Source organism: Ascaphus truei, chromosome 5 (assembly GCF_040206685.1).
Source record: "Ascaphus truei isolate aAscTru1 chromosome 5, aAscTru1.hap1, whole genome shotgun sequence".
Taxonomy (NCBI): Eukaryota; Metazoa; Chordata; class Amphibia; order Anura; family Ascaphidae; genus Ascaphus; species Ascaphus truei.
In genome coordinates this window covers 306,234,479-306,259,399 of record NC_134487.1, presented here as the reverse complement: position 1 = coordinate 306,259,399, position 24,921 = coordinate 306,234,479, and the positions used below count along the sequence as shown (strand labels likewise).

The window sequence follows — 24,921 nt, the reverse complement described above, 5'->3', positions numbered from 1 at the left end:
GATAGGGGGGAATAGATAGGAGAGGGGGAGATAGGTGGGGGAGAAGAGATAGGGGGGAATAGATAGGAGAGGGGGAGATAGGTAGGGGGAATAGATAGGAGAGGGAGAGATAGGGGGAATAGATAGGAGAGGGGGAGATAGGTGGGGGAGAAGAGATAGGGGGAATAGATAGGAGAGGGGGAGATAGGTGGGGGAGAAGAGATAGGGGGAATAGATAGGAGAGGGGGAGAAGAGATAGGGGGGAATAGATAGGAGAGGGGGAGATAGGTGGGGGAGAAGAGATAGGGGGGAATAGATAGGAGAGGGGGAGATAGGTGGGGGAGAAGAGATAGGGGGGAATAGATAGGAGAGGGGGAGATAGGTGGGAGAGAAGAGATAGGGGGGAATAGATAGGAGAGGGGGAGATAGGTGGGGAGAAGAGATAGGGGGGAATAGATAGGAGAGGGGGAGATAGGTGGGAGAGAAGAGATAGGGGGAATAGATAGGAGAGGGGGAGATAGGTGGGGGAGAAGAGATAGGGGGGAATAAATAGGAGAGGGGGAGATAGGTGGGGGAAAAGAGATAGGGGGGAATAGATAGGAGAGGGGGAGATAGGTGGGGGAGAAGAGATAGGGGGGAATAGATAGGAGAGGGGGAGAAGAGATAGGGGGAATAGATAGGAGAGGGGGAGATAGGTGGGGGAGAAGAGATAGGGGGGAATAGATAGGAGAGGGGGAGAAGAGATAGGGGGAATAGATAGGAGAGGGGGAGATAGGTGGGGGAGAAGAGATAGGGGGGATAGATAGGAGAGGGGGAGATAGGTGGGGGAGAAGAGATAGGAGAGGGGGAGATAGGTGGGAGAGAAGAGATAGGGGGGGATAGATAGGAGAGGGGGAGATAGGTGGGAGAGAATAGATAGGGGGAATAGATAGGAGAGGGGGAGATAGGTGGGGGAGAAGAGATAGGGGGGAATAGATAGGAGTGGGGGAGAAGAGATAGGGGGAATAGATAGGAGAGGGGGAGATAGGTGGGGGAGAAGAGATAGGGGGGAATAGATAGGAGAGGGGGAGATAGGTGGGGGAGAAGAGATAGGGGGGAATAGATAGGAGAGGGGGAGATAGGTGGGGGAGAATAGATAGGAGAGGGGGAGATAGGTGGGGGAGAAGAGATAGGGGGGAATAGATAGGAGAGGGGGAGATAGGTGGGGGAGAAGAGATAGGGGGAATAGATAGGAGAGGGGGAGATAGGTGGGGGAGAAGAGATAGGGGGGAATAGATAGGAGAGGGGGAGATAGGTGGGGGAGAAGAGATAGGGGGGAATAGATAGGAGAGGGGGAGATAGGTGGGGGAGAAGAGATAGGAGGGAATAGATAGGAGAGGGGGAGATAGGTGGGGGAATAGATAGGAGAGGGGGAGATAGGTGGGGGAGAAGAGATAGGGGGGAATAGATAGGAGAGGGGGAGATAGGTGGGGGAGAAGAGATAGGGGGGAATAGATAGGAGAGGGGAGATAGGTGGGGGAGAAGAGATAGGGGGGAATAGATAGGAGAGGGGGAGATAGGTGGGGGAGAAGAGATAGGGGGGAATAGATAGGAGAGGGGGAGATAGGTGGGGGAGAAGAGATAGGGGGGAATAGATAGGAGAGGGGGAGAAGAGATAGGGGGGAATAGATAGGAGTGGGGGGAGAAGAGATAGGAGAGGGGGAGATAGGTGGGGGAGAAGAGATAGGGGGGAATAGATAGGAGAGGGGGAGATAGGTGGGGGAGAAGAGATAGGGGGGAATAGATAGGAGAGGGGGAGATAGGTGGGGAGAAGAGATAGGGGGGAATAGATAGGAGAGGGGGAGATAGGTGGGGGATAAGAGATAGGGGGGAATAGATAGGAGAGGGGGAGATAGGGGGAATAGATAGGAGAGGGGGAGAAGAGATAGGGGGGAATAGATAGGAGTGGGGGAGAAGAGATAGGAGAGGGGGAGATAGGTGGGGGAGAAGAGATAGGGGGAATAGATAGGAGAGGGGGAGATAGGTGGGGAGAAGAGATAGGGGGGAATAGATAGGAGAGGGGGAGATAGGTGGGGGAGAAGAGATAGGGGGGAATAGATAGGAGAGGGGGAGATAGGTGGGAGAGAAGAGATAGGGGGAATAGATAGGAGAGGGGGAGATAGGTGGGAGAGAAGAGATAGGGGGAATAGATAGGAGAGGGGAGATAGGTGGGGAGAAGAGATAGGGGGGAATAGATAGGAGAGGGGGAGAAGAGATAGGGGGGAATAGATAGGAGAGGGGGAGAAGAGATAGGGGGGAATAGATAGGAGTGGGGGAGAAGAGATAGGAGAGGGGGAGATAGGTGGGGGAGAAGAGATAGGGGGAATAGATAGGAGAGGGGGAGATAGGTGGGGGAGAAGAGATAGGGGGGAATAGATAGGAGAGGGGGAGATAGGTGGGAGAGAAGAGATAGGGGGGAATAGATAGGAGAGGGGGAGATAGGGGGAATAGATAGGAGAGGGGGAGATAGGTGGGAGAGAAGAGATAGGGGGGAATAGATAGGAGAGGGGAGATAGGTGGGCGGAGAAGAGATAGGGGGGAATAGATAGGAGAGGGGAGATAGGGGGGGGAGAATAGATAGGGGGGAATAGATAGGAGAGGGGGAGAAGAGATAGGGGGGAATAGATAGGAGAGGGGGAGAAGAGATAGGGGGAATAGATAGGAGAGGGGGAGATAGGTGGGGGAGAAGAGATAGGGGGGAATAGATAGGAGAGGGGGAGATAGGTGGGGGAGAAGAGATAGGGGGGAATAGAAGGAGAGGGGGAGATAGGTGGGGAAGAAGAGATAGGGGGAATAGATAGGAGAGGGGGAGAAGAGATAGGGGGAATAGATAGGAGAGGGGGAGATAGGTGGGGGAGAAGAGATAGGGGGGAATAGATAGGAGAGGGGGAGATAGGTGGGGAAGAAGAGATAGGGGGAATAGATAGGAGAGGGGAGATAGGTGGGGAAAGAGATAGGGGGAATAGATAGGAGAGGGGAGATAGGTGGGAGAGAAGAGATAGGGGGGAATAGATAGGAGAGGGGAGATAGGTGGGGGAGAAGAGATAGGGGGAATAGATAGGAGAGGGAGATAGGTGGGGGAGAAGAGATAGGGGGGAATAGATAGTAGAGGGGAGAAGAGATAGGGGGAATAGATAGGAGGGGGAGATAGGTGGGGGAGAAGAGATAGGGGGGAATAGATAGGAGAGGGGAGAAGAGATAGGGGGGAATAGATAGGAGAGGGGGAGAAGAGATAGGGGGGAATAGATAGGAGTGGGGGAGAAGAGATAGGAGAGGGGGAGATAGGTGGGGAGAAGAGATAGGGGGAATAGATAGGAGAGGGGGAGATAGGTGGGGGAGAAGAGATAGGGGGGAATAGATAGGAGAGGGGGAGATAGGTGGGAGAGAAGAGATAGGGGAGGAAAAAATAGATAGGAGAGGGGGAGATAGGGGGGAATAGATAGGAGAGGGGGAGATAGGTGGGAGAGAAGAGATAGGGGGGAATAGATAGGAGAGGGGGAGAAGAGATAGGGGGGAATAGATAGGAGAGGGGGAGATAGGTGGGGAGAAGAGATAGAGGGGAATAGATAGGAGAGGGGGAGAAGAGATAGGGGGAATAGATAGGAGAGGGGGAGAAGAGATAGGGGGAATAGATAGGAGAGGGGGAGATAGGTGGGGGAGAAGAGATAGGGGGGAATAGATAGGAGAGGGGGAGATAGGTGGGGGAGAAGAGATAGGGGGGAATAGATAGGAGAGGGGGAGAAGAGATAGGGGGAATAGATAGGAGAGGGGGAGATAGGTGGGGGAGAAGAGATAGGGGGAGGAATAGATAGGAGAGGGGAGATAGGTGGGGAAGAGAGATAGGGGGGAATAGATAGGAGAGGGGGAGATAGGTGGGGGAGAAGAGATAGGGGGGAATAGATAGGAGAGGGGGAGATAGGTGGGAGAGAAGAGATAGGGGGGAATAGATAGGAGAGGGGGAGATAGGTGGGGGAGAAGAGATAGGGGGAATAGATAGGAGAGGGGGAGATAGGTGGGGGAGAAGAGATAGGGGGAATAGATAGGAAGAGGGGGAGATAGGTGGGGGAGAAGAGATAGGGGGGAATAGATAGGAGAGGGGGAGAAGAGATAGGGGGAATAGATAGGAGAGGGGGAGATAGGTGGGGGAGAAGAGATAGGGGGGAATAGATAGGAGAGGGGGAGATAGGTGGGGAGAAGAGATAGGGGGAATAGATAGGAGAGGGGGAGATAGGTGGGGGAGAAGAGATAGGGGGGAATAGATAGGAGAGGGGAGATAGGTGGGGGAGAAGAGATAGGGGGAATAGATAGGAGAGGGGGAGATAGGTGGGGGAGAAGAGATAGGGGGAATAGATAGGAGAGGGGGAGATAGGTGGGGGAGAGAGATAGGGGGAATAGATAGGAGAGGGGGAGATAGGTGCGGGGAGAAGATAGGGGGGAATAGATAGGAGAGGGGAGATAGGTGGGGGAGAAGAGATAGGAGGGAATAGATAGGAGAGGGGGAGATAGGTGGGGGAGAAGAGATAGGGGGGAATAGATAGGAGAGGGGGAGATAGGTGGGGGAGAAGAGATGGGGAATAGATAGGAGAGGGGGAGAAGAGATAGGGGGGAATAGATAGAAGAGGGGGAGATAGGTGGGGGAGAAGAGATAGAGGGGGAGATAGGTGGGGGAGAAGAGATAAGGGGGAATAGATAGGAGAGGGGGAGATAGGTGGGGAGAAGAGATAGGAAAGGGGAGATAGATAGAGGAAGGAGATGGGGGGGGGAATCCTGCCCTCACCTTTCATGTCAACTTTATTTTCTGAGTCCCACTCTTTAAATTGTGGGGCTAGGAATAATTCCTGTTCTCTATCCTCATTGGTTACTACTAATTTACCTCTGGTTCGGGCCCTACCAGGTTGTGGGTTTATATTCTGCGCTGTCGTAGTTAATGCAGATCTGGGAACTGCTGCCCACTTATAAACATAGAGTAAAAATCGATACAACTACCGGTGCTCCTGCCTCCAGGGATCTCTGTGTGGTATTCCAAATCAATATGGATAAATGGAAGAAGCGGGGCACTACGGATTTAGATATATGTAGCCAGGGCTGGTTTCTGGCTACCAGTCTGCCCTTCTCCTGACAGTAAGCCCTGGTAAGAGCAGGCCTGCCAGGACTAATCCTGGGTTTTCCCCACCCCCAGCAGCTACACAGAGGAGAGGGGACTATGCCTGTGTGTAGCCAATCAGGGCTTCAGGCATGTACCTTCTTCCCCTGTTCTTAAGAACTGCACACCCCAAATTCAGCAGTGCCTCTACCTGCTTGAGAGAGGCTAGTCTACCCACAACAGTTGTGCAGGGCTCTGCCAATCTGTATCCCCTCCCCTAGGGGAGTGGAAGAGAGACTATACCCCTTACTCCACCAGGGAGTAAGGGAAGAGCAAGGACTGTTTCAGGGCCACATGGCATGGAGTGGAGGTCCCGGGTACATCCTGAGGGTGAAGCCCCAAGAACTGCTGTAATCACTGTGTTACATATAGTTATTTATTGCCAATAAATCGACGTTTCGGCTTCACTAGGCCTTTTTCAAGAATGAGTGGCATAGTATGGGAAAAGTCTAAAAAGTCCCAATAAATAGACCCAACACCAGGTGTCCCTCGTTGATCCTCATCAGTGTCGTCATCATCCAGCACCGTTAGTCTCTTAATGATCGTCGCGTCCCTCCGGTCACGCGCAGCGTCATCCGGGATCCTCCGCAGGGCTCCGTCCTCCCCTCCGGTTGAACCTGGTAAACTTTGCATATTCCCGCGATGTCCTCGCGAGCGCGTGACGTCATCACGTATTGCCGTCCGCGCCGGGCATCCAGCTTCCTCTGTGTCCTAATCTGTTGAAGTTTATCTGTTGCCTAGTAACTCGATGTTTTGCTGTAAGGCAGGGTTGTGTTAGCTACTCTGTACTTATCTTTAATAACAGCTGATACATCTTAAAAGTTTCACAGCAACTGCAGATCTTCTGTTATGAATAACATAGAGGTATAAAGCAATCTAGGGATCAACATTGTCCTTATACCCAAATGTGAATAAAGTGCTCTTCTTATCTCCATGGATAAACATAGTGATATTTAAAAGATGAAAGTGTGTAGCCATATCGTAAAAACACTGAATGATTTTCAGAAAAATGCAATAAATATATTCAGAATCCATTAAAAAAACCAGATATACAGTACAGACCCAAAACTTCAGACAGATATCAGCAGCAGCAGCAAGGTGAAATCTCAGGATGACATTGTAAAATCTCTCTATTGTGTTTTAATGCTCTGTCAGGAAACATCCCAGGGCCAAGTTGTCATTAAGCCCATTTGGGAAAACTGGGCCGAGAGTAAAGATCCAGTATGTCTGTCGTTGCAGGAGGGTAACATCTTGATCTAGTCCTGCTATTAATTTCTTTACCTGCTCTATACCCATCAGCTTCAACGAATAGACAGTGTCTGTAATCTGCACAATGTTTGATGAATGCCGTCTCTTCCGTCGAATGATTAATCTTACTCTTATGTTCTCTATAACGTGTTTTGTGCATCCTTGTTGTTTTCCCTATATAGCGTAAGCCACATGGGCAAGTTATCATGTACACAACACAGGTTGAGACACATGTAATTCTATCCTTGATGGTATACCCCTTCCCGCTTCTGGGGTGCGAAAATTCTTTGCCAGTATTCAGACTGTTGCACACAGAGCAATTATAGCACCTAAAGAAACCCGGTTTTAATGTTCTTTTTTGTCTGCTTTAATTAGCAAATCTCTGGTATGTGAATCTGGGCAACTTACATACTTTGTTTAAGGTTGTATCGCTCTCCAAGATTATCCAATGTTTTATAATGCTTTGTCTAAGAAATGTGCTTGCCGTAGTATATCTTGGATAAAGCGCCACCGGCGAGAAACGCGTTAGAGCTTTCTCTTTTAACTAGGCATGATGCCTCAATAAACCTTTTTGGTATTTTTCTATTTTTGGCCTCCAGTTCTCTTTCTTTTTCTAGCAGTGCTCCCTGCCTTTTTTGTTTTTTTTTGTCTACATACAACGGAGGATGCACGCTCTTTACCGGACCAGTGGATCGTATCAACAGATGGTCTTGTGAGTACGTCGGCCATTTACTGCATTATTATCGCTTCCTTACATCACCAAGGGACTCAGTGTTGGCGCGCGATTCTGTGGCTTCCCTTTGGGGGATTCCGGGTTTGCTGTGTGTCACTCTGTCCCAGATCTGGGTGATTGCCAATTCAGCTGTTTGCATTGCGGTTGCAGTTTATATATGGATTTCTAGTGTGCAGCACTCCGGTACTCTTGGGGTTAAGTGTGGAGATCTACTGTATGTGGATTTACCTTGGTCGCCAAGGTTTGCAGCCCCTACCATTGTGGTTTCTCCTCTTTCATGCTATAGAATCGGGTAACCTGCTGGAGAAAAAGGATTTGAGATTTAATTTTCGCTCAAGTTTGAAAAGTTCAACCTCTGTGTCAAACAATTGTGGAAGGGTGGTCGGTACAAAAGATGGGTCTCTAGACAAAATAGTTACTTCTGCATCTGAAAGCAAATAATCAGACATGTTAATAACCAGTTTTGCGCACTATTCAATGGCGTGGGCGTGATTCTGGCGCTGTCTTTGTGCGTTCGTTGCCCCTCCTGGTTTTCTTTCCTTTTACTGATGAACCTTTGTTTTGTCCTAAAATGAAATCTCAAATACTTTTTTAGCATTCAATCCTCTCAGTTCCTCCTCTGACAGCCCGAGAGGTTACATTTTCTTAGATAATCTATTATTTTGCTTATTTTAGTTTAATTTTGCCCCTGTTTGGCTTCTAACTTGTAAAAATCTGTGTAAAATTGAGTAAATTCACCTCCAACTTCCTCTGGGTCGCATGTGACATTCCCTTTCCTTGTTTTTATAGCAAATACCCCTGTTTTTGCTTTTATTCTTTGTAGTTTGTTTGCTAATAGTTTAGTAATCGGACTTGTTACCTTTTCCATAGAAGAATTGCCTGATCCATGTAAAGGCGCTCTCCCCTTCCTCCCGCTGCATGTTTCTGCGCTCAGCTCGCAGGGTTTGTTAAGGCGCTCTCCCCTTCCTCCCGCTGCATGTTTCTGCGCTCAGCTCGCAGGGTTTGTTAAGGCGCTCTCCCCTTCCTCCCGCTGCATGTTTCTGCGCTCGGCTCGCAGGGTTTGTTAAGGCGCTCTCCCCTTCCTCCCGCTGCATGTTTCTACGCTCAGCTCGCAGGGTTTGTTAAGGTGCTCTCTCCTTCCTCCCGCTGCATGTTTCTGCGCTCAGCTCGCAGGGTTTGTTAAGGCGCTCTCCCCTTCCTCCCGCTGCATATTTGTGCGCTCAGCTCGCAGGGTTTGTTAAGGCGCTCTCCCCTTCCTCCCGCTGCATGTTTCTGCGCTCAGCTCGCAGGGTTTGTTAAGGCGCTCTCCCCTTCCTCCCGCTGCATGTTTCTGCGCTCGGCTCGCAGGGTTTGTTAAGGCGCTCTCCCCTTCCTCCCGCTGCATGTTTCTGCGCTCGGCTCGCAGGGTTTGTTAAGGCGCTCTCCCCTTCCTCCCGCTGCATGTTTCTGCGCTCGGCTCGCAGGGTTTGTTAAGGCGCTCTCCCCTTCCTCCCGCTGCATGTTTCTGCGCTCGGCTCGCAGGGTTTGTTAAGGCGCTCTCCCCTTCCTCCCGCTGCATGTTTCTGCGCTCGGCTCGCAGGGTTTGTTAAGGCGCTCTCCCCTTCCTCCCGCTGCATGTTTCTGCGCTCGGCTCGCAGGGTTTGTTAAAGCGCTCTCCCCTTCCTCCCACTGCATGTTTCTGCGCTCAGCTCGCAGGGTTTGTTAAGGCGCCCTCCCCTTCCTCCCGCTGCATGTTTCTGCGCTCAGCTCGCAGGGTTTGTTAAAGCGCTCTCCCCTTCCTCCCGCTGCATGGTTCTGCGCTCAGCTCGCAGGGTTTGTTAAGGCGCTCTCCCCTTCCTCCCGCTGCATGTTTCTGCGCTCAGCTCGCAGGGTTTGTTAAGGCGCTCTCCCCTTCCTCCCGCTGCATGTTTCTGCGCTCACCTCGCAGGGTTTGTTAAGGCGCTCTCCCCTTCCTCCCGCTGCATGTTTCTGCGCTCACCTCGCAGGGTTTGTTAAGGCGCTCTCCCCTTCCTCCCGCTGCATGTTTCTGCGCTCGGCTCGCAGGGTTTGTTAAGGCGCTCTCCCCTTCCTCCCGCTGCATGTTTCTGCGCTCGGCTCGCAGGGTTTGTTAAGGCGCTCTCCCCTTCCTCCCGCTGCATGTTTCTGCGCTCAGCTCGCAGGGTTTGTTAAGGCGCTCTCCCCTTCCTCCCGCTGCATGTTTCTGCGCTCGGCTCGCAGGGTTTGTTAAGGCGCTCTCCCCTTCCTCCCGCTGCATGTTTCTGCGCTCGGCTCGCAGGGTTTGTTAAGGCGCTCTCCCCTTCCTCCCGCTGCATGTTTCTGCGCTCGGCTCGCAGGGTTTGTTAAGGCGCTCTCCCCTTCCTCCCGCTGCATGTTTCTACGCTCAGCTCGCAGGGTTTGTTAAGGCGCTCTCCCCTTCCTCCCGCTGCATGTTTCTAAGCTCAGCTCGCAGGGTTTGTTAAGGCGCTCTCCCCTTCCTCCCGCTGCATGTTTCTGCGCTCAGCTCGCAGGGTTTGTTAAGGCGCTCTCCCCTTCCTCCCGCTGCATGTTTCTGCGCTCAGCTCGCAGGGTTTGTTAAGGCGCTCTCCCCTTCCTCCCGCTGCATGTTTCTGCGCTCAGCTCGCAGGGTTTGTTAAGGCGCTCTCCCCTTCCTCCCGCTGCATGTTTCTACGCTCGGCTCGCAGGGTTTGTTAAGGCGCTCTCCCCTTCCTCCCGCTGCATGTTTCTGCGCTCAGCTCGCAGGGTTTGTTAAGGTGCTCTCCCCTTCCTCCCGCTGCATGTTTCTACGCTCGGCTCGCAGGGTTTGTTAAGGCGCTCTCCCCTTCCTCCCGCTGCATGTTTCTGCACTCAGCTCGCAGGGTTTGTTAAGGCGCTCTCCCCTTCCTCCCGCTGCATGTTTCTGCGCTCAGCTCGCAGGGTTTGTTAAGGCGCTCTCCCCTTCCTCCCGCTGCATGTTTCTGCGCTCACCTCGCAGGGTTTGTTAAGGCGCTCTCCCCTTCCTCCCGCTGCATGTTTCTGCGCTCGGCTCGCAGGGTTTGTTAAGGCGCTCTCCCCTTCCTCCCGCTGCATGTTTCTGCGCTCAGCTCGCAGGGTTTGTTAAGGCGCTCTCCCCTTCCTCCAGCTGCATGTTTCTGCGCTCAGCTCGCAGGGTTTGTTAAGGCGCTCTCCTCTTCCTCCCGCTGCATGTTTCTGCGCTCGGCTCGCAGGGTTTGTTAAGGCGCTCTCCCCTTCCTCCCGCTGCATGTTTCTGCGCTCGGCTCGCAGGGTTTGTTAAGGCGCTCTCCCCTTCCTCCCGCTGCATGTTTCTGCGCTCAGCTCGCAGGGTTTGTTAAGGCGCTCTCCCCTTCCTCCCGCTGCATGTTTCTGCGCTCAGCTCGCAAGGTTTGTTAAGGCGCTCTCCCCTTCCTCCCGCTGCATGTTTCTGCGCTCAGCTCGCAGGGTTTGTTAAGGCGCTCTCCCCTTCCTCCCGCTGCATGTTTCTACGCTCAGCTCGCAGGGTTTGTTAAGGCGCTCTCCCCTTCCTCCCGCTGCATGTTTCTGCGCTCAGCTCGCAGGGTTTGTTAAGGCGCTCTCCCCTTCCTCCCGCTGCATGTTTCTACGCTCGGCTCGCAGGGTTTGTTAAGGCGCTCTCCCCTTCCTCCCGCTGCATGTTTCTGCACTCAGCTCGCAGGGTTTGTTAAGGCGCTCTCCCCTTCCTCCCGCTGCATGTTTCTGCGCTCAGCTCGCAGGGTTTGTTAAGGCGCTCTCCCCTTCCTCCCGCTGCATGTTTCTACGCTCGGCTCGCAGGGTTTGTTAAGGCGCTCTCCCCTTCCTCCCGCTGCATGTTTCTGCACTCAGCTCGCAGGGTTTGTTAAGGCGCTCTCCCCTTCCTCCCGCTGCATGTTTCTGCGCTCAGCTCGCAGGGTTTGTTAAGGCGCTCTCCCCTTCCTCCCGCTGCATGTTTCTGCGCTCACCTCGCAGGGTTTGTTAAGGCGCTCTCCCCTTCCTCCCGCTGCATGTTTCTGCGCTCGGCTCGCAGGGTTTGTTAAGGCGCTCTCCCCTTCCTCCCGCTGCATGTTTCTGCGCTCAGCTCGCAGGGTTTGTTAAGGCGCTCTCCCCTTCCTCCAGCTGCATGTTTCTGCGCTCAGCTCGCAGGGTTTGTTAAGGCGCTCTCCTCTTCCTCCCGCTGCATGTTTCTGCGCTCGGCTCGCAGGGTTTGTTAAGGCGCTCTCCCCTTCCTCCCGCTGCATGTTTCTGCGCTCGGCTCGCAGGGTTTGTTAAGGCGCTCTCCCCTTCCTCCCGCTGCATGTTTCTGCGCTCAGCTTGCAGGGTGTGTTAAGGCGCTCTCCCCTTCCTCCCGCTGCATGTTTCTGCGCTCAGCTCGCAGGGTTTGTTAAGGCGCTCTCCCCTTCCTCCCGCTGCATGTTTCTACGCTCGGCTCGCAGGGTTTGTTAAGGCGCTCTCCCCTTCCTCCCGCTGCATGTTTCTGCGCTCAGCTCGCAGGGTTTGTTAAGGCGCTCTCCCCTTCCTCCCGCTGCATGTTTCTGCGCTCGGCTCGCAGGGTTTGTTAAGGCGCTCTCCCCTTCCTCCCGCTGCATGTTTCTGCGCTTAGCTCGCAGGGTTTGTTAAGGCGCTCTCCCCTTCCTCCCGCTGCATGTTTCTGCGCTCAGCTCGCAGGGTTTGTTAAGGCGCTCTCCCCTTCCTCCCGCTGCATGTTTCTGCGCTCAGCTCGCAGGGTTTGTTAAGGCGCTCTCCCCTTCCTCCCGCTGCATGTTTCTGCGCTCGGCTCGCAGGGTTTGTTAAGGCGCTCTCCCCTTCCTCCCGCTGCATGTTTCTGCGCTCACCTCGCAGGGTTTGTTAAGGCGCTCTCCCCTTCCTCCCGCTGCATGTTTCTGCGCTCAGCTCGCAGGGTTTGTTAAGGCGCTCTCCCCTTCCTCCCGCTGCATGTTTCTACGCTCAGCTCGCAGGGTTTGTTAAGGCGCTCTCCCCTTCCTCCCGCTGCATGTTTCTGCGCTCAGCTCGCAGGGTTTGTTAAGGCGCTCTCCCCTTCCTCCCGCTGCATGTTTCTACGCTCAGCTCGCAGGGTTTGTTAAGGCGCTCTCCCCTTCCTCCCGCTGCATGTTTCTGCACTCAGCTCGCAGGGTTTGTTAAGGCGCTCTCCCCTTCCTCCCGCTGCATGTTTCTGCGCTCAGCTCGCAGGGTTTGTTAAGGCGTTCTCCCCTTCCTCCCGCTGCATGTTTCTGCGCTCAGCTCGCAGGGTTTGTTAAGGCGTTCTCCCCTTCCTCCCGCTGCATGTTTCTGCGCTCGGCTCGCAGGGTTTGTTAAGGCGCTCTCCCCTTCCTCCCGCTGCATGTTTCTGCGCTCAGCTCGCAGGGTTTGTTAAGGCGCTCTCCCCTTCCTCCCGCTGCATGTTTCTGCGCTCAGCTCGCAGGGTTTGTTAAGGCGCTCTCCCCTTCCTCCCGCTGCATGTTTCTACGCTCGGCTCGCAGGGTTTGTTAAGGCGCTCTCCCCTTCCTCCCGCTGCATGTTTCTGCGCTCAGCTCGCAGGGTTTGTTAAGGCGCTCTCCCCTTCCTCCCGCTGCATGTTTCTGCGCTCAGCTCGCAGGGTTTGTTAAGTCTCTCTCCCCATCCTCCCGCTGCATGTTTCTGCGCTCGGCTCGCAGGGTTTGTTAAGTCTCTCTCCCCATCCTCCCGCTGCATGTTTCTGCGCTCAGCTCGCAGGGTTTGTTAAGGCGCTCTCCCCTTCCTCCCGCTGCATGTTTCTGCGCTCGGCTCGCAGGGTTTGTTAAGGCGCTCTCCCCTTCCTCCCGCTGCATGTTTCTGCGCTCAGCTCGCAGGGTTTGTTAAGGCGCTCTCCCCTTCCTCCCGCTGCATGTTTCTGCGCTCAGCTCGCAGGGTTTGTTAAGGCGCTCTCCCCTTCCTCCCGCTGCATGTTTCTGCGCTCAGCTCGCAGGGTTTGTTAAGGCGCTCTCCCCTTCCTCCCGCTGCATGTTTCTGCGCTCAGCACGCAGGGTTTGTTAAGGCGCTCTCCCCTTCCTCCCGCTGCATGTTTCTGCGCTCAGCTCGCAGGGTTTGTTAAGGCGCTCTCCCCTTCCTCCCGCTGCATGTTTCTGCGCTCAGCTCGCAGGGTTTGTTAAGGCGCTCTCCCCTTCCTCCCGCTGCATGTTTCTGCGCTCAGCTCGCAGGGTTTGTTAAGGCGCTCTCACCTTCCTCCCGCTGCATGTTTCTACGCTCGGCTCGCAGGGTTTGTTAAGGCGCTCTCCCCTTCCTCCCGCTGCATGTCTCTGCGCTCAGCTCGCAGGGTTTGTTAAGGAGCTCTCCCCTTCCTCCCGCTGCATGTTTCTGCGCTCAGCTCGCAGGGTTTGTTAAGGCGCTCTCCCCTTCCTCCCGCTGCATGTTTCTGCGCTCAGCTCGCAGGGTTTGTTAAGGCGTTCTCCCCTTCCTCCCGCTGCATGTTTCTACGCTCGGCTCGCAGGGTTTGTTAAGGCGCTATCCCCTTCCTCCCGCTGCATGTTTCTGCGCTCAGCTCGCAGGGTTTGTTAAGGCACTCTCCCCTTCCTCCCGCTGCATGTTTCTGCGCTCAGCTCGCAGGGTTTTTTAATTCGCTCTCACCTGCCTCCCGCTGCATGTTTCTACGCTCAGCTCGCAGGGTTTGTTAAGGCGCTCTCCCCTTCCTCCCGCTGCATGTTTCTGCGCTCGGCTCGCAGGGTTTGTTAAGGCGCTCTCCCCTTCCTCCCGCTGCATGTTTCTGCGCTCGGCTCGCAGGGTTTGTTAAGGTGCTCTCCCCTTCCTCCCGCTGCATGTTTCTACGCTCAGCTCGCAGGGTTTGTTAAGGCGCTCTCCCCTTCCTCCCGCTGCATGTTTCTAAGCTCAGCTCGCAGGGTTTGTTAAGGCGCTCTCCCCTTCCTCCCGCTGCATGTTTCTAAGCTCAGCTCGCAGGGTTTGTTAAGGCGCTCTCCCCTTCCTCCCGCTGCATGTTTCTAAGCTCAGCTCGCAGGGTTTGTTAAGGCGCTCTCCCCTTCCTCCCGCTGCATGTTTCTAAGCTCAGCTCGCAGGGTTTGTTAAGGCGCTCTCCCCTTCCTCCCGCTGCATGTTTCTGCGCTCAGCTCGCAGGGTTTGTTAAGGCGCTCTCCCCTTCCTCCCGCTGCATGTTTCTGCGCTCAGCTCGCAGGGTTTGTTAAGGCGCTCTCCCCTTCCTCCCGCTGCATGTTTCTGCGCTCAGCTCGCAGGGTTTGTTAAGGCGCTCTCCCCTTCCTCCCGCTGCATGTTTCTACGCTCGGCTCGCAGGGTTTGTTAAGGCGCTCTCCCCTTCCTCCCGCTGCATGTTTCTGCGCTCAGCTCGCAGGGTTTGTTAAGGCGCTCTCCCCTTCCTCCCGCTGCATGTTTCTGCGCTCAGCTCGCAGGGTTTGTTAAGGCGCTCTCACCTGCCTCCCGCTGCATGTTTCTACGCTCAGCTCGCAGGGTTTGTTAAGGCGCTCTCCCCTTCCTCCCGCTGCATGTTTCTGCGCTCGGCTCGCAGGGTTTGTTAAGGAGCTCTCCCCTTCCTCCCGCTGCATGTTTCTGCGCTCAGCTCGCAGGGTTTGTTAAGGCGCTCTCCCCTTCCTCCCGCTGCATGTTTCTGCGCTCAGCTCGCAGGGTTTGTTAAGGCGTTCTCCCCTTCCTCCCGCTGCATGTTTCTACGCTCGGCTCGCAGGGTTTGTTAAGGCGCTATCCCCTTCCTCCCGCTGCATGTTTCTGCGCTCAGCTCGCAGGGTTTGTTAAGGCACTCTCCCCTTCCTCCCGCTGCATGTTTCTGCGCTCAGCTCGCAGGGTTTGTTAAGGCGCTCTCACCTGCCTCCCGCTGCATGTTTCTACGCTCAGCTCGCAGGGTTTGTTAAGGCGCTCTCCCCTTCCTCCCGCTGCATGTTTCTGCGCTCGGCTCGCAGGGTTTGTTAAGGCGCTCTCCCCTTCCTCCCGCTGCATGTTTCTGCGCTCGGCTCGCAGGGTTTGTTAAGGTGCTCTCCCCTTCCTCCCGCTGCATGTTTCTACGCTCAGCTCGCAGGGTTTGTTAAGGCGCTCTCCCCTTCCTCCCGCTGCATGTTTCTAAGCTCAGCTCGCAGGGTTTGTTAAGGCGCTCTCCCCTTCCTCCCGCTGCATGTTTCTAAGCTCAGCTCGCAGGGTTTGTTAAGGCGCTCTCCCCTTCCTCCCGCTGCATGTTTCTAAGCTCAGCTCGCAGGGTTTGTTAAGGCGCTCTCCCCTTCCTCCCACTGCATGTTTCTAAGCTCAGCTCGCAGGGTTTGTTAAGGCGCTCTCCCCTTCCTCCCGCTGCATGTTTCTGCGCTCAGCTCGCAGGGTTTGTTAAGGCGCTCTCCCCTTCCTCCCGCTGCATGTTTCTGCGCTCAGCTCGCAGGGTTTGTTAAGGCGCTCTCCCCTTCCTCCCGCTGCATGTTTCTGCGCTCAGCTCGCAGGGTTTGTTAAGGCGCTCTCCCCTTCCTCCCGCTGCATGTTTCTACGCTCGGCTCGCAGGGTTTGTTAAGGCGCTCTCCCCTTCCTCCCGCTGCATGTTTCTGCGCTCAGCTCGCAGGGTTTGTTAAGGCGCTCTCCCCTTCCTCCCGCTGCATGTTTCTGCGCTCAGCTCGCAGGGTTTGTTAAGGCGCTCTCACCTGCCTCCCGCTGCATGTTTCTACGCTCAGCTCGCAGGGTTTGTTAAGGCGCTCTCCCCTTCCTCCCGCTGCATGTTTCTGCGCTCGGCTCGCAGGGTTTGTTAAGGCGCTCTCCCCTTCCTCCCGCTGCATGTTTCTGCGCTCGGCTCGCAGGGTTTGTTAAGGTGCTCTCCCCTTCCTCCCGCTGCATGTTTCTACGCTCAGCTCGCAGGGGTTGTTAAGGCGCTCTCCCCTTCCTCCCGCTGCATGTTTCTAAGCTCAGCTCGCAGGGTTTGTTAAGGCGCTCTCCCCTTCCTCCCGCTGCATGTTTCTAAGCTCAGCTCGCAGGGTTTGTTAAGGCGCTCTCCCCTTCCTCCCGCTGCATGTTTCTAAGCTCAGCTCGCAGGGTTTGTTAAGGCGCTCTCCCCTTCCTCCCGCTGCATGTTTCTAAGCTCAGCTCGCAGGGTTTGTTAAGGCGCTCTCCCCTTCCTCCCGCTGCATGTTTCTGCGCTCAGCTCGCAGGGTTTGTTAAGGCGCTCTCCCCTTCCTCCCGCTGCATGTTTCTGCGCTCAGCTCGCAGGGTTTGTTAAGGCGCTCTCCCCTTCCTCCCGCTGCATGTTTCTGCGCTCGGCTCGCAGGGTTTGTTAAGGCGCTCTCCCCTTCCTCCCGCTGCATGTTTCTGCGCTCGGCTCGCAGGGTTTGTTAAGGCGCTCTCCCCTTCCTCCCGCTGCATGTTTCTGCGCTCAGCTCGCAGGGTTTGTTAAGGCGCTCTCCCCTTCCTCCCGCTGCATGTTTCTGCGCTCAGCTCGCAGGGTTTGTTAAGTCTCTCTCCCCATCCTCCCGCTGCATGTTTCTGCGCTCGGCTCGCAGGGTTTGTTAAGGCGCTCTCCCCTTCCTCCCGCTGCATGTTTCTGCGCTCGGCTCGCAGGGTTTGTTAAGTCTCTCTCCCCATCCTCCCGCTGCATGTTTCTGCGCTCAGCTCGCAGGGTTTGTTAAGGCGCTCTCCCCTTCCTCCCGCTGCATGTTTCTGCGCTCGGCTCGCAGGGTTTGTTAAGGCGCTCTCCCCTTCCTCCCGCTGCATGTTTCTGCGCTCGGCTCGCAGGGTTTGTTAAGTCGCTCTCCCCTTCCTCCCGCTGCATGTTTCTGCGCTCAGCTCGCAGGGTTTGTTAAGGCGCTCTCCCCTTCCTCCCGCTGCATGTTTCTGCGCTCAGCTCGCAGGGTTTGTTAAGGCGCTCTCCCCTTCCTCCCGCTGCATGTTTCTGCGCTCAGCTCGCAGGGTTTGTTAAGGCGCTCTCCCCTTCCTCCCGCTGCATGTTTCTGCGCTCAGCACGCAGGGTTTGTTAAGGCGCTCTCCCCTTCCTCCCGCTGCATGTTTCTGCGCTCAGCTCGCAGGGTTTGTTAAGGCGCTCTCCCCTTCCTCCCGCTGCATGTTTCTGCGCTCAGCTCGCAGGGTTTGTTAAGGCGCTCTCCCCTTCCTCCCGCTGCATGTTTCTGCGCTCAGCTCGCAGGGTTTGTTAAGGCGCTCTCACCTTCCTCCCGCTGCATGTTTCTACGCTCGGCTCGCAGGGTTTGTTAAGGCGCTATCCCCTTCCTCCCGCTGCATGTTTCTGCGCTCAGCTCGCAGGGTTTGTTAAGGCACTCTCCCCTTCCTCCCGCTGCATGTTTCTGCGCTCAGCTCGCAGGGTTTGTTAAGGCGCTCTCCCCTGCCTCCCGCTGCATGTTTCTGCGCTCAGCTCGCAGGGTTTGTTAAGTCTCTCTCCCCATCCTCCCGCTGCATGTTTCTGCGCTCAGCTCGCAGGGTTTGTTAAGGCGCTCTCCCCTTCCTCCCGCTGCATGTTTCTGCGCTCAGCTCGCAGGGTTTGTTAAGGCGCTCTCCCCTTCCTCCCGCTGCATGTTTCTGCGCTCAGCTCGCAGGGTTTGTTAAGGCGCTCTCCCCTTCCTCCCGCTGCATGTTTCTGCGCTCGGCTCGCAGGGTTTGTTAAGGCGCTCTCCCCTTCCTCCCGCTGCATGTTTCTGCGCTCGGCTCGCAGGGTTTGTTAAGGCGCTCTCCCCTTCCTCCCACTGCATGTTTCTGCGCTCAGCTCGCAGGGTTTGTTAAGGCGTTCTCCCCTTCCTCCCGCTGCATGTTTCTGCGCTCAGGACGCAGGGTTTGTTAAGGCGCTCTCCCCTTCCTCCTGCTGCATGTTTCTGCGCTCGGCTCGCAGGGTTTGTTAAGGCGCTCTCCCCTTCCTCCCGCTGCATGTTTCTGCGCTCGGCTCGCAGGGTTTGTTAAGGCGCTCTCCCCTTCCTCCCGCTGCATGTTTCTGCGCTCGGCTCGCAGGGTTTGTTAAGGCGCTCTCCCCTTCCTCCCGCTGCATGTTTCTGCGCTCGGCTCTCAGGGTTTGTTAAGGCGCTCTCCCCTTCCTCCCGCTGCATGTTTCTGCGCTCGGCTCGCAGGGTTTGTTAAGTCGCTCTCCCCTTCCTCCCGCTGCATGTTTCTGCGCTCAGCTCGCAGGGTTTGTTAAGGCGCTCTCCCCTTCCTCCCGCTGCATGTTTCTACGCTCAGCTCGCAGGGTTTGTTAAGGAGCTCTCCCCTTCCTCCCACTGCATGGTTCCGCGCTCGGCTCGCAGGGTTTGTTAAGGCGCTCTCCCCTTCCTCCCGCTGCATGTTTCTGCGCTCAGCTCGCAGGGTTTGTTAAGGCGCTCTCCCCTTCCTCCCGCTGCATGTTTCTGCGCTCGGCTCGCAGGGTTTGTTAAGGCGCTCTCCCCTTCCTCCCGCTGCATGTTTCTGCGCTCGGCTCGCAGGGTTCATTTCCTCAGTGGGTTTCCTGCAACATTACTACACCTGCGGTTAGTCTCTTGAACTGCATTTGAGCTAGTTTTCTTTTAGCATTGGAGTTTAAGCCCTTTACATTAACTGAGAGGATTTTAATCTTAGTGTTTACTGCCCTTTATTAACCTTTTGTTGTGTTCTCTCATTTCTCAGATGATTAGGGCTGAATCTGCTTGGCAGTGTCGGCAGGTGAGCTTGGGAAAACAGGAAAGAAAAACTCAAACATACAATTGGACAAAACAGGGGGGAAATCACGGTGGTACTGTACCTTTAATATCTATCTGGGGGAGAAGAGAGGAGATGGACAGCAGGGCTGCCGACGGGGGGAGAGCAGGCCCCGAGAGGTTACCATGGGAACACGCCACTACACGTATGGACTTTTTACATTTTAAATTAAATTTAAAAATAAGGTTGTTTTTAAAGTAGATTAAGGTCAAGATTATTTTCTGGGGAAACTGAACCCCTTTAAGCATCTTGTAGAGCTAATAGTTTGTTAAACAAGTACAGAACCAGCAACTGTTGTAGGTTTGACAAAAACAACACAGTTATAGTGAGTATAAAAAAATTACAGAAATCCTTTAGAAACAAGCTTTTTGTGGACTTAGTAACATAATAATTTATAACAGGCGTCATTCACTTACTAATTCACCACATTAATGCTCATTCTACACTTTAAATCTAGTGAAAAGGTTTCAATTTCATATATCCCCAAAGGGTACATGTCCCTCTTTTCCAGAGTCAAAAAATATATGTATGTGGCACCCTGCTAGAAATTCCCTTGCCTGCATGTCAGCCTGGTAGCTGCCGGCATTGCCGGGGTTAAGTTCTCACATGTGCGTTGGATACAATTCTGTTTCTATAATGTTGCATTTCGCAGGCACATGTCTGGCCTTGTGCTTCTCTAGAAGTTGCTACAGGGTCACCTGCAGTGGTGGGATTCAGCCGGTTCACACAGGTTCGTGCGAACCTGTTCCTAAAATCCGAATCGGTGCTTAATTCACTCACCTGTGCGGGCGGCGTCTACCAGCATCTCCCGGCATCTTTCCCCTGCAGATCTTCTCAATATTGCCATGCCAGCAGGAACGCCACGTGACCTAACCGTGTCACATGACACCCATTGTTATGACAACGGACGCTAAGTGACGTCACAACGCTACGCGGCGTCGCGTTGTCATGGCAACGTAGCACCATGTGCTGCCGCACGGCCATATTGAGAGGATTTGCTGGAGCATGCTGGGAGACGCCGCCCGCCAAAGATGCTGGGAGGACGTAGCTGAAGGTAAGAACCGGTTACTAATATTTCTTAACCCCACCACTGGCCAAATGTCTAGTGGTGTGACCAAGTGGCAACAGTTAATCTGCCCAGGTACAGGGGCAGAGTGTTGGCCACACCCTGAATATAAAGGTGGGGTCCCACTCTTTTTTTCCTCAGACCTCCAGGGATCCTCAGACTCCAATTTCCCATCCAGGAGGTCTCCAGGCCCTCCTTGTCTGTGCGGCAGGTAAAGCAGCAGAGCACCTTTTATTGTTTTCCACCAGGGACAGTATCCTAATGGTAAGAACAAAAATTCCTCCCGAAGGGGAAGACGCTGGCGCTTCGCTGAGTGCCAACGAGTGCTTGATGCGTTTCAGATGCAGGAAAAGGAAACGGATGCTGGATCACTGTATCAAAAATCGTTTAATGAACATTAGGCAACATAGAACTAAAACGAGTCTTGAGAGGAACCTCTGACGCGTTTCGTGCAATCCGTGCACTTTGTCAAAGTGATCCAGCATCCTTTTCCTGCATGTGGAACGCATCAGCACTCGTTGGCACGCAGTGCAGCGCCAGCTTCTCCCCCCTCGGGAGGAAATGTTGTTCTGATCTGCATGTCGGGCTGAGAGCACGCCGTTACCAGGAGTTGCACACAACGAAGGTCCTGAGTACTGTACCTTATATATGGAACTTTTAGCTTATATATTTATGGTCTAGCTTTAAGGCTGCGCTTATAGAGCCGGCGATATCGCCGTCGTGTCGCGGCAAAACAAATGCATTGTCGCGGGCGCTTATAGTGCACGCGACGACGACAGCGACGGAGCGACAGTGCTACCAGAAATGTGGTAGTCACTGATACATGATTTTTTTCGCCGACGGTCTCCCCTTGCGGCCAATCAGGAGCTTCTCCGTGCCTCTGCCCTCCCCTTTTATGACGTCAGCCAGCGACGTCGCCTAAACTTCAAATACAACTCATCGCAATGGCGACGGGTGACGTCATCGGTCGCGTCGCCGGCTGTATAAGCGCAGCCTAAGGGTTATTGTATTGCTTTATTGATTTAGGGGCTAGGTTCCCCTCTCATACGGGTTTCCTTGACATCCCATATGTTTCAAATACCTTTACATACCCTAAGGTTTGGGCACTAATGACCTTTATCCAGCGGTACCCACATTCATTCACCTGGTTATACCAACACGAGTGCATTCACATAGGATATATTCCCCCGAGGACTTAAGTATATAGTGATCTATATCGCTTTGGATGCTTTTTAGCATAAACTTAGAGCACTGGCTTAGGAGACGGTTCTCCATTTTTGTTCCTAATGATAAGGGCCCAGAGAGGTGCTGTAGACATCTGCTGTAGGTTGCAATCTATTCCCAGGGTTAAGTAGGGACCTGGGGTGGATCTATGCTAGGTTCCATCCCGAAGATTTAAGTAGGGATCAGGGAGGGACTTACACACAATGCAAGAGAGTGGGGATTGATGTCTATACGCTGAAACCCAGTCCTGATTGTGCTGGACTATGCTGCTGATTGTTCTAAATAAACACAAGTTACAGAGTTCCTGGCGCCCTCTCCCCTTCACCAAACTCCCGTACACAAGCTGGCACAAACTTACCATCAACCCTGAGATGTATAAGACTACGATTATACCAGCTCGGGCTGGCCGTGCGCGTGATATGGTGATGTCATAGTTGAGACGCGGCCGACGGCAGGCAGGCAGGAGGCAGCCGGAGGAGACAGGGAAGCGTGGCGGAGGAGACAGGGAGGCGTGGCGGAGGAGACAGGGAAGCTTGGCCGTGAGCGGCTCGACCTCATTGTCTGAACCATTCACGTGACCGTCGCCTGAAGAAAACAAAATCCCAGGTCTCTTGTCTGCCGCCCTGCAGTTCCAGTCTGCGCGCGCGTCGCGCTTGGTAAGTAAACGTTCATTGGATTGTAGCAATTTGATTTTGAGCTGCGCGGCGCCGGCTGCTTTTGGGTATAATCACGGCTGATGTAACCGCTGAGCTACTACACACCTTAGAACAGGACTACACCCTGTCACAACACAGAGACTGCGGTAATCCCTCACATTGTTACATGTACACCCTATCCCTCATGTCTGGGAGGTTGGGGGGGGGGGGGGAGGGTAGAGGTGATACATATATATAAAATGGAGCAGTAGGGCAATAATAAATATTGTAATCTAGTGTGTGTGTGTGTGTGTGTGTGTGTGTGTGTGTGTGTGTGTGTGTGTGTGTGTGTGTGTGTGTGTGTGTGTGTGTGTGTGTGTTGTGATGCCCACACCACGTTGTACATCTTTTAGTCCAAGTTAAAGGTAGGAAATGTTGTACTTCTCTTCCATGGAGCTTGTTTACATGGATTAAATCATCTGCTAACAGGCCCATCGCCCCTTTTAAATCAAAACAACACATAAACATAATACCTATTCCCTTTAGCACTTCTATCTCCCCCCCTTCTCTGGGGAAAACAGTCTCTCCTCATAGCAGCTTTCAGTCTGTCTTTTAAACCACTTCCTTGTTCACTCAGACTAGGCTGATTAACTCCATTAGGCTGCGGCCACACTGCCACTGACCGCGCGGTGCTTGGCGAGGTTACTTCTCGCAATTAAATTTTTACGCCCCTGCTCACACGGTGCGCACACACGCTCACCCACGCTTGGCGCTTACATAAACAAAAAAAGTGACTTTGAACCACGCTCAGCTTGCCTGCAATGCCTCCCCCCCCCCCCATTCTGTGGATGCTTGTGAAATAGCTAGGTCAGCCGGCGCTCATGCTTGGAGAGCTGGTGACATCGCCGCTCTCCAAGCATGAGCGCGGTCAGCGCCAGTGTGGTCGCAGCCTTAGTTAGCAGCTGCTGCTGGCTTCTCTTTGAGGAATTAACTCTCTGTGGACTGGAAAGCACACTTACTGCACTGTTCCAGCCTCTAGGTGACAGGGGACATATCCCTCCTCCCAGCGAAACATTGTCCTGTTAGCGACCTGTGCACTATTCCCATGTACCAGCCTCTTTGTCATCTGACATCCATCTTTTCTTTTTCCTTTTTTCTTCAGGGCAAGTACTAGGCCTTCTGGGCCTGCAGACTGGTCCTTCGCTACCTCTTTATCTTGTGCCAGCCGGAGTCCAGGGTTGAAGTTCTGCCTTTGTTGTGTCCCCTTTTGCAAAGGTTCCCGAGCATCCTGCCGTCTGCCAGCTCTATGCCGCTCTGTGACCCCGATCTGCAAAACCTGAAGATGCATCTCTGTCTTCTTCCTCTTGTGCTCAGAGTCTCCATTACCCTGTAGAAGAGCCATGACCTCGTTGTTCGGCTCATTGCGTTCACTCGCCAGTGGCTGTTAGGTCTTCCCTTGTGAAGACAACAACTCCACATTAGCGGTGATGGCTTTTGGACCTTTCTCCATCAGCGTACCTTCAGTGTTTGGTTCCACACCATTTATCTTCAGTGCTTCAACTTGGGATTCTTGTTAACCCAAAGTGCACCCCATGACGCCTCTCTATTACAGTCCACAGACTGGTAGGCTTGGACCTTTCTGTCTTGACTCTTTAACTTACTTCGTTGGGAGTGTTGCTGGACAATCTGTGAGGTCTTTTTTATCTTACGACACACTTCTGTCCCATTCACGACTGTCTCTTCACAGTGGCTGCCCTTATGACAAGGAATCCACTTTGGGTCCCATGGGCGCTGCAGTATGACTGGATTCTTACTGTGCTACTCCATCGCAACTTGGTCTTCCCATTCCGTGTCTTGTGGAAAGTAGACTGTAGTACTGCAAAGGTATTTCAGTCATGCTTCCTGGAGCGCCTCACTTGCTCAGGCGGTTCAAACTTTGTAATCTTGTTTTTCAATTGAGCGGTGTCCCCAGCTCTCACAGTACCCTTGTCTTCACAGGTATTAGTTTCTGTGGGATACAGACGCTTGGGCCAGTACCTTTTTCTCCATCTTCAGCTGAGAAACCTCCTGCTGGGCAGCAGTAGAGTCCAGCGTAGCGTCCCGCTCAGTCTTCAGAGCCTCAAGCTCCTTGCCCAGGTCATGCTGTTGTTTCTCTGCCATCTTACAGCCAGCACGCTCAGACTCCAGGTCCTTCCTCATGTCTTGAAGCGGTCCTTCTGTATTTCTTTTTCCACTCAGTGCAGCTGCTAGTTCATCTTCTTTGGCGTTGAGTCGCGATTCCACATCTCCTAGCAGACTCAGAGCAAGGCTTAAATCTGTTTCTTTTCCTCTATTTCTGACCTGCAGCTGCCAGTGCTCCTCCCGGACCTTGTCCAGCAGCTTGCGGTTATTGGCCATCTCGGTCTCATAGCGTAGTGTCAGGTCGGCCACCTGACGGATGGACACCTCCTCCCTCTCGGCGAGCTGTATCTTGCACTCTGCAATCTGCGTCTGCATTTCTTCAGTTTGATCCTGCAAGTCCCCTCTCAGGGCCTTCACCTCTTCCTGGTGCTTGCTCTGGGTTTGCATCAGTGTCTCCTTCATCTTTTGGAACTCTGCAGTTTTTGTCGCTAGGATCGCCGCTGCTTCTGTTTTCCAGTCCTCTTTCTCCTTGATGTACTGACTCATGGGGATGGAGCTGCCTCTCTGCTTCTCCAGCTCTTGCTCCAGTTTCTGGACCTTTTCCCGCTACTTCTCATACAGTCACCTGGCATCTAAGCTCCGCCTCCAGCGATGCTCTGGTGACACGCAGCGTGACCTTCAGCTCCTCATACTGCTCTTTAGGGACACACTGGGTACTCCACCGTTCCTGTAGCACTTGTACTTTGTGAGAAGCCTGGAAACGTTCCTTCTGTAGCACTCACCACATGTCCTCAGCATCCGCCTGTTTCACCTTGGCCTCTTGCAGATTCACATGCAGCTCTTGCAATTGGCTCCACAGTTTTTGCTCTACATGGGTGTGCTGTTCCAGGGAGACACGTTCTTTATACAAATATATAATCGCCGCGCTTCTCCATGTAAGGAGCATGCAGCTTGTAAGGTTAAAAACTGTATCTGCCAGCTCTGTTCTTTTCAGGGACTGAACAGGTTAAAATAAATATGTGTCAAGCTTTGTTCTCTCAGAGACCAAATAGTAAAAGTATTCTAGCTGTGGACCAGCTGTCCCAGGATATCTATTACA

At 53.8% G+C, this 24,921-nt stretch overlaps 1 long non-coding RNA gene across 1 annotated transcript; it reads left to right on the top strand.

Annotated features, from left to right (window-relative positions):
- The first annotated feature begins 4,798 nt into the window (after nucleotides 1-4,798).
- LOC142496314 (uncharacterized) lies at nucleotides 4,799-21,857 on the top strand. Its single transcript, XR_012801949.1, has 4 exons — nucleotides 4,799-7,121; nucleotides 18,705-18,740; nucleotides 19,984-20,053; nucleotides 21,410-21,857. It is a non-coding gene; the product is annotated as an uncharacterized LOC142496314 (long non-coding RNA).
- The last annotated feature ends 3,064 nt before the right edge of the window (nucleotides 21,858-24,921 follow it).